The 15,505-nt window shown below is 43.1% G+C and overlaps 1 long non-coding RNA gene across 1 annotated transcript in view; it reads left to right on the top strand.

Annotated features, from left to right (window-relative positions):
• The window catches only part of LOC309368376, a 201,182-nt gene extending 191,732 nt beyond the window's left edge, over positions 1-9,450 (top strand). Inside the window, exon 2 of the long non-coding RNA XR_014167750.1 lies at positions 9,306-9,450. This is a non-coding gene — a long non-coding RNA (uncharacterized lncRNA). The remainder of the gene's footprint in view (positions 1-9,305) is intronic.
• Positions 9,451-15,505: the final 6,055 nt, after the last annotated feature.

The raw sequence follows: 15,505 nt of genomic DNA on the forward strand, positions 1-15,505 counted from the left end.
CTGCTATGCAAAAGCCAGAGGTTTCTACACCCTGCATCTCTCCTTCCTCCAACCTAATCAGCAAGTTATCACAGCTCAAGGGCACATTTCAGCCAGGCAAAAGTACTTGAGGAAGGTGAGGAACAGGACAGGTGAGGGGTGTGGGCTCCAGAGAGGGTGTGTGCCCTAAGGGAATTCATGCAGGCCAGATAGAAAAGCCTGGGAGGCCATAAGCATCTTGGGACCCAGCCTTGGTGTTGAGATCCTCTAGAAAGGATCTTCTCTCTGCCCCACAGCCACCAACATCTTATATGTTTGATGGGGCCTTGTCAGTGGCTGCTCCAAGATTTGGAGGTTCCTACCAGGGTAGGTTCATCTAGCCACTTTGTCGAAAGACTTCCGCAGGCAGGCAAAAAGAACAAGAACCCTTTTTATTTTCACCTGACTGGTGCTCTGGTCAGGGAGCTGCTTTCAGCGTTGTCACTTTCATTTTGTCTCATTAAAAGATCATCGGTTTTGCTTCTTCCAGATTCCCTGCTTAAGTGGAAAAATCCTCTCCCACACAGTTCAATGTAAGAAAAGGTTTATTGTCTCCAGACAAAGCTAAACACTGCTATCTATGATATACAGTTCTTCTGGTCTTTGAGGTAAAGATACATATGTATGGAGATCCACCAAAACTATCACCATGCTATGTAAAACCCACAGCCTCCTCCCCTGATTCTCACAGATGCAGAGTCAGACCTTGACAGCAAAAAGGACAGGTTAGGACAACATATAATGAAAGCAATGACCTAGAGGAGGCATAGGCAAACTCAGCCCTCCAGATGTTTTGGGACTACAACTCCCATCATCCCTAGCTAACATGACCAGTAGTCAGGGATGATGGGAATTGTCTCAAGACATCTGGAGGGCTGAGTCTGCCTATGACTGACCTAGGGACTATTATCCCCATAGGCATATTTCCTGAACCAATGGGAGGGTGAATGGCTCAGCAAATCATACTCTCAACCTTGCTATGGTAACCCAGTACACCTGGCATCCTTCTCTCAGAATATCAGACGTGTGCTACTCATGGCATGAGACCAAGCACTGTGTAATTTAACCCATTGTTTACAACAATCCAGCCCTGGTGACCTGTTTGTAATCTATGAGTTAGCTCTGATTGTAATATGCCAATGTGTTCCAATTAAGACATAGGAATATCCTACTGGCAGCATGTTGATATGTTCCCCAACACCTCCTCAAAAAGAAACCAAGACCCCTTCAGAAACAAAGTTGCTGGTTTTTTCCATTCAGGCTTTGTCAGCTTTAAGGACTAAAGCGATCTCCATTCGAGCGCATATCTCCACAAGGTGACTTGTCTATATTATTATCACTCTAGTATTGGCTGTCGGCAACCACCTGCAGGCAGACATGGAAATCTGTGTCACCCCAGATGGCATTCCTTCACTGCCAGCAGCTTCTGTTTCTTCATAGTGTGATATTTTAGTTCCACAGATCTATCAGAAATAAACAAGCTAAGGTGCCCCTTTTCGCCTGTATTTAACTCTTAGAACAGGGATGGGAAAACTGTGGCTTCTGATGTTGTTGGCATCCATCTGTCATCTAGGGACGTGGGTGGAGCTGTGGTCTAAACCACTGAGCCTCTTGGTCTTGCTGATCAGAAGATCGGTGGTTTGAATCCCCACGACGGAGTGAGCTCTCGTTGCTCTGTCCCAGCTCCTTCCAACCCAGCAGTTCGAAAGCATGCCAGTGCAAGTAAGTAAATAGGTACCACTGCGGTGGGAAGGTAAACAGAGTTTCCGTGCACTCTGACTTTCGTCACAGTGTCCCGTTGCACCAGAAGCAGGTCTGATCCAGCAGGTCTGATCTTATGTGTGCAGGGAGTAGAAACGTAGAGTAGGAAGGGCCCCAAGGGCCATCTAGTCCAAACCCCTGCAATGCAGGAAACTCAGCTAAAGCATCCACGACAGATGGCCTCTGCTGAAAACCTCCAAGGAAGGAGAGCCCCAAGGGAGTCATTTCCACTGTCAAACAGCTCTTACAGTCATTTAGTCGGACTCTCCTTTCTCATAACTTGAAGCCATTGGTTTGAGTCCTACCCTCCAGAGCAGGAGAAAACAGGCTTGTTCCCTCTTCCATGTGACAGCCCTTGAGATATTTGAAGACAACTATCATATTGTATGGTTATTAGAGAGGAACCTCAGACATGCCATATAAGCAAAAGGAAATGAGAACCACTCAGTTGTCTTCTTCCAGTGGCCGCCCACATGAAATGTTCTCACCTGCATACAAAGGAGGGCACTTGTGAAGCTGCACCCTCCAGAAGAATATTTATTTGCATCTGCCACTTTGTTGTTTAGTTGTGTCTGACTCTTCGTGACCCCATGGACCAGAGCATGCCAGGCACTCCTGTCTTCCGCTGCCTCCCGCAGTTTGGTCAAACTCATGCTGGTAGCCTCGAGAACACTATCCATCCATCTCGTCCTCTGTCGTCCCCTTCTCCTTGTGCCATCCATCTTTCCCAACATCACGGTCTTTTCCATGGAGTCTTCTCTTCTCATGAGGTGGCCAAAGTACTGGAGCCACAGCTTCAGGATCTGTCCTTCCAGTGAGCACTCAGGGCTGATTTCCTTCAGAATAGAGAGGTTTGATCTTCTTGCAGTCCATGGGACTCTCAAAGAGTCTCCTCCAGCACCATAATTCAAAAGCATCAATTCTTCGGCAATCAGCCTTCTTTATGGTCCAGCTCTCACTTCCATACATCACTACTGGGAAAACCATAGCTTTTACTATACGGACCTTTGTTGGCAAGGTGATGTCTCCACTGTAGAGGCATCTGCCACTAGCCATAGCAATAAAATAAAATAAAATGTACTGAAGATAGAGGTAAAAACTTAAGTATACAAAATACATTCTGGAGGTTTGCATCAATAATCAAATAACAGAGCTTATTCTCATTGCCCCTGCTAAAAAGAACTGCAGTTTCTGCTGTCACCTGATCATATTGATCTACTAGAAGAAAGGACACAATAGCAATGGTTGAGTGACCTGGTATGCACAGCAGTAGAGGGGTAATGACCTCACTCCTCAAATCTGTATAAAGAGCGCAAGCTAGAAGCACTTGAGCTACTGATTCAATACTGCCATCTCCACATGGGCATAACTGTTTTTCCAGCAAAATTTTTTGAAATCGACCTTCAAGTTACAGCTGAAGGCAATATATTTAATCTAGCTTGTTTGGAGGTTCTAGCAGGGGGTAAGTCCCAATGTTGTTTAGCCCAGTAGGCTTCGGCCCAGTCAGGGCCGTCTTACCCATAGGCCCTAGGGGCATGGGGCACTCGGGTGCCAGGCTCTCAGGGGCGCCAGGTCAAGAGTCCGGGGCCTGAGAGTGGAGTCAGTTGGAGCACCGTGGTGGGCTCCTCTGCTGTGGGCAGCTCTGTGCCACGAGTTTGGGGGCGACTGAGTCAGTGAGACACTGAGGCAGCTGGCCGGCTCTGCCCTCCTGCGCACCTGGGACTGGGCAAGCTGGGGGAGGTGCCAGGCAGATCTCTGCACCCCGGCGCTGCATATGCTTAAGACAGCCCTGGGCCCAGTATTCCTGAAGAAGTGTCTCCACCCCCATTGTTCAGCCCAGACACTGGGGTCCAGGGCTGAGTGCTTTCTGGTGGGTCCCTCACTGTGAGAAGTGAGGTTACAGGCAACCAGGCAGAGAGCCTTCTCGGTAGTGGTGCCCATCCTGTGGAACGCCCTCCCATCAGATGTCAAGGAAATAAACAACTATCTGACTTTTAGAAGACATCTGAAGTCAACCCTGTTTACGGGAAGTTTTTAATGTTTGATGGACTTAACCATTGATGTCTTATCATGTTTTTAATATTCTGTTAGGAGCCACCCAGAGTTATAATAAATTATAACTATTATTATTATTATAATTAGCTGACTTCCAGTAAGGCAAGGGTCCCTCATATGGAAATATCTGTAGAACAACCTCATATGGTCTCAGTACCAGGTTAGTTGAATGAGGTGGACTTTCCATTTCTTTAATTTTTGACAGGTTGTTTGTAGGCATGGGTTTGGGTTCACTCTGCTTCTCCCTAGGTATTGTTAAGGCGGGAGAAGTGGAAGTACATTGCAACTTATAATTTTAAATTTTCAAGCTTCTTAGAAGTGTTTTTCAATTGTTCAAAAATATTTTGAACTGTCACACCAGTCAGCAGGCCTGGTCCCATTATCTCTGACCACTGGCCATGATGGCTGGGATTGCAGTCCAAATGTATCTGGAGGACCACAAGTTCCCCATCCCTGATGTATGTAAATATGTACAGGTATTACTATTCATCACCTTGACAACAAAGGTCAATATAGTTAAAGCTATGGTTTTCCCAGTAGTGATGTATGGAAGTGAGAGCTGGACCATAAAGAAGGATGATTGCCAAAGAATTGATGCTTTTGAATTATGGTGCTGGAGGAGACTCTTGAGAGTTCCATGGACTGCAAGAAGATCAAACCTATCCATTCTTAAGGAAATCAGCCCTGAGTGCTCACTGGAAGGAGAGATCCTGAAGCTGAGACTCCAATACTTTGGCCACCTCATGAGAAGAGAAGACTCCCTGGAAAAGACCCTGATGTTGGGAAAGATGGAGGGCACAAGGAGAAGGGGAGACAGAGGACAAGATGGTTGGACAGTGTTCTCGAAGCTACCAGCATGAGTTTGACCAAACTGCGGGAGGCAGTGGAAGACAGGAGTGCCTGGCGTGCTCTGGTCCATGGGGTCACGAAGAGTCGGACATGACAAAACGACTAAACAACAACAACAATTACCGTATTTTTCGCTCTATAACACGCACCAGACCATAACACGCACGTAGTTTTTAGAGGAGGAAAACAAGAAAAAAAATATTCTAAACAAAATAGTGGATATATGATTTTTGTGGTTCATGTTGTGGCCACAGACATGTGATCTGACAGTGAGTATGGAGTAGCCCAATGCAAAAATCCTGAGGATCCACGTGGATCCGTGCTTTGTAACCACGGAGGAGGGAAGGAAGGGGAACCATGGATCATCTGCTCACAACTGCAACAGATTCCCCCCCCCCCCGCCACCCACAGGCATTCGCTCCATAACACGCACAGACATTTCCCCTTACTTTCTAGGTGGAAAAAAGTGAGTGTTATGGTGCAAAAAATACGGTACTATACAACTTTGATCTTAACTTAACTCTAAAGGATCTACCACACAGCTGAAATTTCCTGTGGCATTTCCCGTGATAAGATATATCGGTGCATAAAGGGAAGGATTTCAATAGGCTATACATACTTAAAGTTATGCATGGTCTGGGATATTAGTGTTAATGGGAACAAAATGTCTCAATTATATCAGAAATTTGACATACAGGCTATGGAACCTCATCCTTCTCATCTGAATCATCCTTAGTCCCAGTGGACTATTATGCTAGTGGTAGTAAGATTAGTTCTTTTATTTTCATTAGCCTTACATGGATCTTACATGGGGATGTGCTTCCCTCTGATTAATTGGATGATTAACTATGCATAGGTACATTTTATTTTATTAAATATTAGTTACTGACCCATCTAATCTGTTAATAGGTAATAATGTGAATTGATTAAATGCAAGACCGCTAACAATTTCATACAGTATAGAGGCATTAGCTGTGAGGGAGAAATGGTGATCTGGGGAGACTTGCAATGCAGAATGGAGAGCCTTGCAAATCATGGGCAGGACCTTCAGTTTGTCAGGGGCTTGACGAAACCTCCTTGATATAATTTGTCTCCAAGCTATGGTCTGACAACACCAGGGGTCAATACTTTGCTGAAGCTAAGCAGGTCTGGGCCTGGTCACTGCCTGGATGGGAAACCTTCCAGGAATCACATCTATGCTGCCTGGGGTTCCACAGGTTATAGAATCTGAGAAAATAATAAATGAAATAGCCAATTCTGCAGCTCAAATTGAGATGAGTTTGATGCGGTAGATATTTGGGCATGGATTAGAGTAGGGATAGCCAACATGCTGCCTTCGCATGTTGTTGGACTCCAAATCCCATCAACTCCAGCCAACATTTCTAATGCTTACAGATGTTGGGAGCTGTAGTTTTAATCATGTTTTTAAATGGCTGTTTTTAACTCTGTGTATATGGTTTTTTTAAAAAAATAGAGAATGCAATGTTTTGTTTTACGTTTTTTGTAAACTGCTTGGAGATCTTCTTTCAAATGGTACATACGTTTTGCTAAATAAGTACAGTGGTACCTCGGGTTAAGTACTTAATTCATTCTGGAGGTCCGTTCTTAACCTGAAACTGTTCTTAACCTGAAGCACCACTTTAGCTAATGGGGCCTCCTGCTGCCACTGCGCCGCCGGGAGCACGATTTCTATGCTCATCCTGAAGCAAAGTTCTTAACCTGAGGTAATATTTCTGGTTTAGCGGAGTCTGTAACCTGAAGTGTATGTAACCTGAAGTGTATGTAACCTGAGGTACCACTGTAAATAAAATATAGTTCGAATGGCATCACCCATGAACCAAAAAAATAAATAAAATCAATATAGTAGTGTTCTTGGAAAGGATATCATAGGCAAGGATGCTTTGTTCAGTCTGCAGCAAATCCCATTCCATTTTACAGTATATTGGACCTCTGTTGAGACCCCAAGCTAGCCGCACCGCAAAATTTCATTGCAGCACTAACTTCAAACCAAGGTGTGTGTTCCTACGCCTTTCAGTTTTCAGAGTCCTCTTCTGAAAACATTGATTAGTAGGAGAGAGAGAGAGATGAAAGTAGAATCAGATGTCATTCAAGGAAATTACCACTCTGTTGAGGACAGTTTGGGGCTGAAGCATCATGTTGCCATGCTGTGCCTTTCAAAGTTGCCGACAGTTCGTGTCATTAATAATCAGTAAATAAGATCTGCAGGTGGGCATTGAAGGCACCCGGTCCTGAGCCAAGAAGCAGGAGCTGGAGCGTCTGTCTCTAAGATGGGTGGCCTGGCTCATTTGCACAACCCTGCTTATGTTTCCACACAAAAGGGCAACCCTATTTAGCATCGCTTCAGGGAAGCTGCCACAGTACAGGGAATGCTAATTACTGTTACCAACTGGCAATGATGCATCCAAAATTAAATGGCCTGCGACTGAACAGATGAACAATTTTTATAGCCCTAAGATTAGAGAACATGAAATTTCCCCCCCAATTAGCACAATCCCATTGGTCTAAATGGGCAAGTAGCAGAAACATCTCCTCGATTAAGTTGTGTGTGTGTGTATTTCACACATAATTGCTTTTGCAGGTTTACCCCGCGTTCAAACCCAAATCCGTCTTTCTCTTGCTTTCCATATATGATCACATTGCCACCTTTCCTCAGGAAGCAGCCTTTTTTGGGGGGCAGCTTACAATAACAGCAATAAAAGAAAACCCAACAGGAAACAGTCTGGCAATTAATCCCGTTGTTGTAACGGCAGTAAAATCAGTCAAACACAAAATGACAACTTCTGAAAGCAACACCGGGGCAAAAGGCAAGAAGCCAAATGATAAGGAAAGGTTCAAAGCTCATCAAACGGTTGGTGGAATTTTAATTAACTACCAATAACAGTTTGAGTCTGACAAATCTCCCTCGGATGTAATTCCTTAATATGGGAGCCAGTGCTAAAATACTCTGTTCTTAGTCTAGGGCAGGCAATCTCACAGCAGAGGCACCTGCAGCAATAGTCCTCTGGATGGTCTCCAGCTGACGGATGCATAAATGGCTAGAATAACTGCAAAACGAGGTTTGGGACTATTCTCATCCCATATCCCGTTCTCAGAAAAGGGCACCAAACAGGCATTGGATGGTGGAATCAGGTGTGATTATACCCTTGATCGTGTATTCAAGCCAGTGTGGTGTAGTGGTTAAGAGCAGTAGACTCGTAATCTGGTGAACTGGGTTCAATTCCCCGTTCCTCCACATGCAGCTGCTGGGTGACCTTGGGCTAGTCACATTTCTTTGAAGTCTCTCAGCCCTACTCACCTCACAGAGTGTTTGTTGTGGGGGAGGAAGGGAAAGGAGATTGTTAGCCGCTTTGAGACTCCTTTGGGTAGTGATAAAGCGGGATATCAAATCCAAACTACTACTACTACTACTACTCTTCTTCTTCTTCTTCTTCTTCTTCTTCTTCTTCTTCTTCTTCTTCTTCTTCTTCTTCTTCTTCTGATATTTGACAGTGTCCCTTCCCAAGCTTTTCTCTTCTTTATTAAAAAAAAATAATTGTATTTATTTATTTTATTTTCACCAAGTAATAATCATAAAAAATAAGAATAAACATGTGCACCCCGCCACCGAGACCATTCTATTGTAACTATCCAACCTCCCAAAATTTCAACACCTCTTGCGATGGTTTGTCCCCTTTCCATTTTAACAGTACAAATTCTACAAACACCTTCCATACCTCCTCAGAATCATTTCTCTTGCATATTCCCCGCCTTACCTTAATGGCACATGTTAATTTATCGTTAACCTCTTTATACCATTCTTCCATTTTATATTTTGCTTGCCCCTTCCACTTCCTGGCTATAATAATTTGTGCAGCTGTCCAAAAAATTGTGAGCAAGTCCTTCATAGCCTGTGAACCTTCCACCTCATTGTAAATTGATAATAATGTTACCTCTAGACTTTTGGTCAGCTTTAACCCAGTGATTTCTGTTATCTCCTTAAATGCCCTTTGCCAAAAAAAATTGTACATATTTACACCCCCACCACATGTGAACATAATTCCCTATTTTCTGGCATCCCTTCCAACATAACACCCTATATTCCTTATGTATTTGATTTCAGCTTTTCTTTTCATATGTGATTGACATAAGCAAGTAAAAATGGATAGCAATAAATCACACGGTGTCAGTGCAGTTAACTCTTTCAAGGAAACAAGATAGGCACAGGAGGCCAGGCCTAGTGAGCATAGCAACTCATTATGGTAGTTCTTGCTCCTGTGAGGTAGTAGTTGGGGCTGAGGAAGTGAAATTGGTAATGATACACTAACAAAAGATTTTGGATATAATATACAGCTTAAAGAATGAAGAAGAAATTCCGACAAACGAAGAATGGCAGATGAAATTAATGGACTATGCAGAATTGGACAAAATGACAGGAAGGATTTGAATCCTGCGGGACCAGAGATTTACAAAAGATTGGAAGAAGTATATGAATTATTTGAAGAGCAACTGTAATCAACAAATTACGCTAGTAGGACTACAAGAAGTTTTGTAAGGAGAAATATACGAAGTGTTACAAAGTAGAAAAAGATAGAGATATTGGTTATGAGTCTGAAATGTAATAGGGAAAATAAGAAATGCATACTAAGAGATTAGATTGGAAAATTTTCAGACAGGACTGATGGAAGTAAAAAAAAATGAATAAGATGTAAAAGTATGTTTAATTACTGTTAAAAATAATATGTTAAAAAACTAATAAACATTTATATATTTTTTAAAAAAGTTTCCTCCTCCCCTGTGTCCTTTCCAAGCAATCTCAGGCTCCATCGCCATGTCTGTCTTTGCTCCTCCCTCTTCATACCTCTTCTGGTTCTGGGAGACCAGCGGGGAGGGGAGCTGGTTGCAGTAGGAGGTGGAGCCACCCTGGATCCTTCATCAGCCAGACTCATCTCTGCCTCTTGGACCCCAGCCCCCTTTTCAGCCTCTGCTTCCGCATCTGATTCTGGGCTGCTCTCTGCCACAGCCTCTTCCTGCTCACTCAGCCCTGTTGCCTCTTCAGCTTCTGACATCTCCTCCTCCCAGGCTTCTCACTCTGACCATTCATTGTTGTCCCACTACCAATCCCCTGGCTCTGAGCCATTTTCCCTTGGGGGTTCCCAGCCGTTGCCTCCCACCATTCCTCCACATCTAGCCAGTCCAGGACACTCTATGGTCTGCTTTAGTGCTGTGTGATTTTTCAATATATTGGCCAAAAATGGGTTTTTGAAATCACACCACAATAATGATTTTGACCCGGCAATATGCAGGAATATATCGCTCCTCGCGCAAGGGAGAGCAGGGCAGCCGATTTTAAGGCACAGTCAATATCACATGATGATCTCAGCCCGATAACGCTGCTGATCTAAGCTGCCTTCCCTCACACTGATGGAGAACAGGGCAGCTGATTGCCCTCACTTCAAGGCAACCATAGCACTAACTTCCCCCACCACTGAGGCAGAGCAATGTTTAGCTGCTGCTGCTGATATATCACAATGTTGAAATGCGTACTTTGCTCAGCCCTGGTCTGTTTTTTAGTACAGTGGTACCTCAGGTTACATATGTTTCAGGTTACATATGCTTCAGGTTACAGATTCCGCTAACCCAGAAATAGTACCTCAGCCTAAGAACTTTGCTTCAGGATGAGAACAGAAATCGTGCTCCGGCGGTGTGACGGCAGCAGGAGGCCCCATTAGCTAAAGTGGTGCTTCAGGTTAAGAACCGTTTCAGGTTAAGAACGGACCTCCGGAACGAATTAAGTACTTAACCCGAGATACCACTGTATACCTAAAATCCTTTGCTTATTAGGGGCTACTCCACATTTTGTTCAAAAAATTGCTTTGCAGAAGTAACTAGCATAGAGTTATCAAAATTTTCAAAAGTAGGGGGTCCATGGCTTAGCTTTTGAAAAATAAGGGGTCCTCAGTAATTAGCTAATTGGGAACCGCTGCTCTAGAGTTGGACTGGATCAATGTTGTTTTGCTACAAAATTAATAAAACATTCCACCCCCACCCAAAAAAATGTGTGAATATGGTTACAGTGGAACCTCGGTTTTCTAACGTCTCTGTTGACGAACGATTCAGAACTCGAACGCTGGAAGCCCGGAAGTAACTGCTTCGGTTTTCAAATGTGCCTCAGAAGTTGAACTTCTAAGGCAGTTTCAGAATTGAGATTTTCATTTTTCTGTTTTGAAGTTTCCGTATTGAGTTTTCGGTTTTCAAACGTTTCAGAACTTGAACAGTATTCCGGAATGGATTATGCTTGAAAACCAAGGTTCCACGGTATTTTCATTAAAGGTTTTTATTATTATTATTTCTACTGATTCCTCAGGAGCCTCATTGTTGATTCATTCCTCTTGACCAGTGTTTCTCAAGCTTGGGCCCCTAACTGTTGTTGGACTACACTCCCATCATCCCTAACTAGCAGGGCCAGTGGTAAGGGATGATGGGAGTTGCAGTCCAACAGCAGTCGGGTACCCAAGTTTGAGAAACACTGCTCTTAACCAACATTTCAGCATTCGTAGCTGATTTATTGATTTATTGAAGGAACTGCAAAGAGTGGTACATCCATGCCCATACTTATGTGAGCAAAATCTTTGTGATCAGAGAGTCTGCATTATCAGGGTCCTCAGTTGCACAGAAGGTTCTATTATTTGTATAACAACAACAACTGTTGTTGTTTCTGTTGTTTTTGTTAAGATTTGTATGCCACCCTATACCCATAGATCTCAGGGCATTTAAGAACATAATTAATCTCTACTCATATTCTAGTTAATACAATTATAAATCCCTGCAGACCACCTCACTCCATGGCTAGGCTTCCATTGGCACTAAGTGAAGACTGTTTTAAATATTAATTCCCATGTGGGGACTTTTATTGGTGGAGGAGGCAGGCTGAAGTACATGGAGAGATGGACGGTTAACCTTTCCCTCTCCATCTGTGATGGATGAATCTGTCCATTTTGGTTTATTTTCTCTATTTTCCAGGTTTAAATACAGCCCACTACAGTTCTGTACCACTTAGTGATTCTTTCTAAATCCTCATGAAAATTTGCAAGTGTTTCCGTGCACTTCTGAAATTGGGCAACCTTACCTAACAGGGACGCGGGTGGTGCTGTGGTCTAAACCACAGAGCCTAGGCCTTGCTGATCAAAGGTCGGCAGTTCTAATCCCCACAATGGGGTGAGCTCCTGTTGTTCGGTCCCTGCTCCTGCCCACCTGGCAGTTCAAAAGCACATCAAGTGCAAATAGATAAATAGGTACCACTCCGGCGGGAAGGTAAACGGTGTTTCCGTGCACTGCTCTGGTTCACCAGAAGCGGTTTAGTTATGCTGGCCACATGACCCGGAAGCTGTCTGCAGACAAACGCCGGCTCCCTCGGTGAGATGAGCGCGCAACCCCAGAGTTGTCTGGGATTGGACTTAACCATCCAGGGGTCCTTTACTTTTACCTTTACTCCTTGGGTCAATTTATAAATTGAAAGCCTCTTGTGGTAGGGACTCACCCTCTCATTATGCCCAGGGCTTGGGTTGCAATTGATACATGTGGTTAGACTTTCTTGCTTGAGAAAATGTACCTTTACCCAACAGACACATTTCTGTTGGGTAAGCCATTTCCTCTAACATGAAGAATTGATGTAATTTTAACTGTGCATTTTTATGGAATTTCCCTCCCTAATATATGATTTTTTTTACTCGCTTGGACAACAGTGATGTGTGCATTTCTAAGGAGACTTACGTTTTGGTTTGGCTACTTTTCTGGGAAGTGCAAATTTATCTCCATCCCATTACACATTCCTTTGCACAGATCCTACTAGTACGTGCAGAAATTTCACACAACCAGCATTCAGCCTTCAGGATTCCGTATAAATAATCTGTAAAATTTAAGAATGTTAAACTATAGCCCCCATGAATCGAAAACTGAAATCCCATTCTCGAACGTTATAAGGAAGAAAAAAGCGGTAGAACGGAAAACTGAACAGGAGGCCTATAAAAAAACAAAATCTTGCTATTATATCTGCTGAGTTTGCTTTAGCGATTTTGCCTGTCTCAAATGTTTTCAGCCAATCAAAGTGTTCCATTAATCCAAACAGATTTATAATGAAAAGTCAACCTTAATTGAATTTCCTCATTAAGAACACCATCAAATAGATACAGAACACCTTCCACCACCTTGTTTAAATTAGATTCATTTTTCCGATTAATTATTAAAAGGAAAGTTTAAAAAATCATAAAATCTTAAGTGCTATTAAAAATTGATTGACTTCACTCTTTCATTGACCCATTTAGTGTGTGTGTGTGTATCACAGGTAATACATTTGGGTAGATGTTTCAGACCTAGCTTTGTAATCATTTTCTCATCTGTCAGCTAATCATGGCTTCATAAATATTGATTTCAGATCCAATTTTCTCTTTTCCTCCTGAAAGGCAGCATGGTTTTTTTTTTTTATTCTCTCACTCCAAAAGAGCAAAGAAAACCAGAATGATATTTTTCTTCCCTTCCCACCCCATAATCTTTCTTAAATTGAGATGATACTAAATTCCATATCCCACAGACTTTTTTTTTTTTGCCAGGTTCACCTTCTTGGGATGGATGTGGAGTTCCATTTACCCCTCTCTTCAAAATCAGAATGGTCCTGCCCAGTCCTAGGCGTCTTTATTCAGAAACAGGTGTGTGCGTTCAATGGGGTTTACTTCCAAGTATACATAAGCTTGCTGTGTTGAGCCTGATTCAATAATCGCTTCAAGCAGGGCTCAGAAAGTTCTGCATGGTCCATTTCTCGGGGAGAATTGTGTGGCGTCACTTCCACGTGGAGCCAATGTTAAGTATAATTGGTTTAATTGACACTGCTTATAATATATATATATATATATATATATTTGCTTTCGTAGATTTTCACGGGTACAGGAATGCAGGTTTTGGTGTCCTCGGGTGTCTTCCCGTGTAAAAGTTGGGGTGTCTAGGCGACGTTTCGACGAGGTCTCACTCGTCATCTTCAGGCTGGTGCTTTCGGCTTCTTGTTACTGGAACAGAGCAGGATCTCAGTGTTTGAGTTCCTATAAATACTGTTGAGGGGGTGTGGTGTATAGCCTCCAATGTTCTGGGCAGAGAGGAAGTTCCCAGGCTAGTGTGCCTTTTCTTCTTTTGTTCCTTAATTACTTGAGGGATATCTTGAGTGATTTCTTGAGTGATATCCTGAGTACCACTTAGGTGGGTCATTAGGTGTGGATTAGTTGCTAAAGTCTTTGTGTCTTGACCTCTTGAACTTTGTGAAGAGTTTTTCTGAGAAGATGGCTGTACTGCACTTAGTTGTGCTCTGGCTTGGCTTCGTGTATAGGGGCGAGCTGTGGTTTTGTGGCCTGTGTCAGCCAGATCTGTGTAGGGATTGCAAAAAGAAACACCCCCCAAAAACCAAGACACAGAAGAAAACAATGGCATGGCCCTCCTTCCTTATATCAAGGGCACTACAGATAAAATTAGCAAAATCCTCCATAAACACAATATCAAAACAGCCTTTTGCACCAACCAAAAAATAGCCAATATCCTCAGAAACCCCAAGGATAAAATCCAGTTGGAAAACCAAGGGGTCTATGAAATACCCTGCAAAGTCTGCCCAGCCACGTACATTGGACAAACAAACAGACGAATAAATGCACGTATCGCAGAACACAAGAATGCCGTCAAAAAAGAAGAAAAAACTTCCTCTCTTTTCCAACACATGAAAGAAACAGGACACGAAATTAATTTTGCAGATTCCAAATTGCTCTTTAACATGGAACATCACCACAAGAGAATAATCATGGAAGCCATCGAGATAGAGAAACACCCTCACAACATGAACAAGCGTGACGACACATCCCGCTTGCCAGACATCTGGAAATTAGCCCTCCCCACAAAAACTGACACCAGATCCAGAGGCACACAGAACGCCATCACCAATCAACCACACCAGACCCAAACCCAGACCCTCTCCACAGATAAATTACAGACACCATCCAGTAGCCAAACCATGGTGGCACCTCCGGATGCTGCACCCCCCTGCAATCCCTACACAGATCTGGCTGACACAGGCCACAAAACCACAGCTCGCCCCTATACACGAAGCCAAGCCAGAGCACAACTAAGTGCAGTACAGCCATCTTCTCAGAAAAACTCTTCACAAAGTTCAAGAGGTCAAGACACAAAGACTTTAGCAACTAATCCACACCTAATGACCCACCTAAGTGGTACTCAGGATATCACTCAAGAAATCACTCAAGATATCCCTCAAGTAATTAAGGAACAAAAGAAGAAAAGGCACACTAGCCTGGGAACTTCCTCTCTGCCCAGAACATTGGAGGCTATACACCACACCCCCTCAACAGTATTTATAGGAACTCAAACACTGAGATCCTGCTCTGTTCCAGTAACAAGAAGCCGAAAGCACCAGCCTGAAGATGACGAGTGAGACCTCGTCGAAACGTCGCCTAGACACCCCAACTTTTACACGGGAAGACACCCGAGGACACCAAAACCTGCATATATATATATATATATATATATATTATTTATTACGAATTTTTTCAAAGGTTTACACAAAGCAAACCAAATAACATAAACTTTTACACTCACATATTTTCTTCGCTTCTTTGGACTTCCTCACATCTCTCGTTACTGCGTTCCAAATTTCTCAAACTTTACTCAGCAAGTTGTTAACTTGTATCAACTCTTATATTGAAGTTTCCCAATGTTATATCCCAAATTTCAGATAATTTTACCCAAACCTTGTAAACTTAAACTTTAACTTTAT

Source organism: Podarcis melisellensis (genome assembly GCF_964234715.1).
Source record: "Podarcis melisellensis genome assembly, chromosome: 4".
Lineage (NCBI taxonomy): Eukaryota > Metazoa > Chordata > Lepidosauria > Squamata > Lacertidae > Podarcis > Podarcis melisellensis.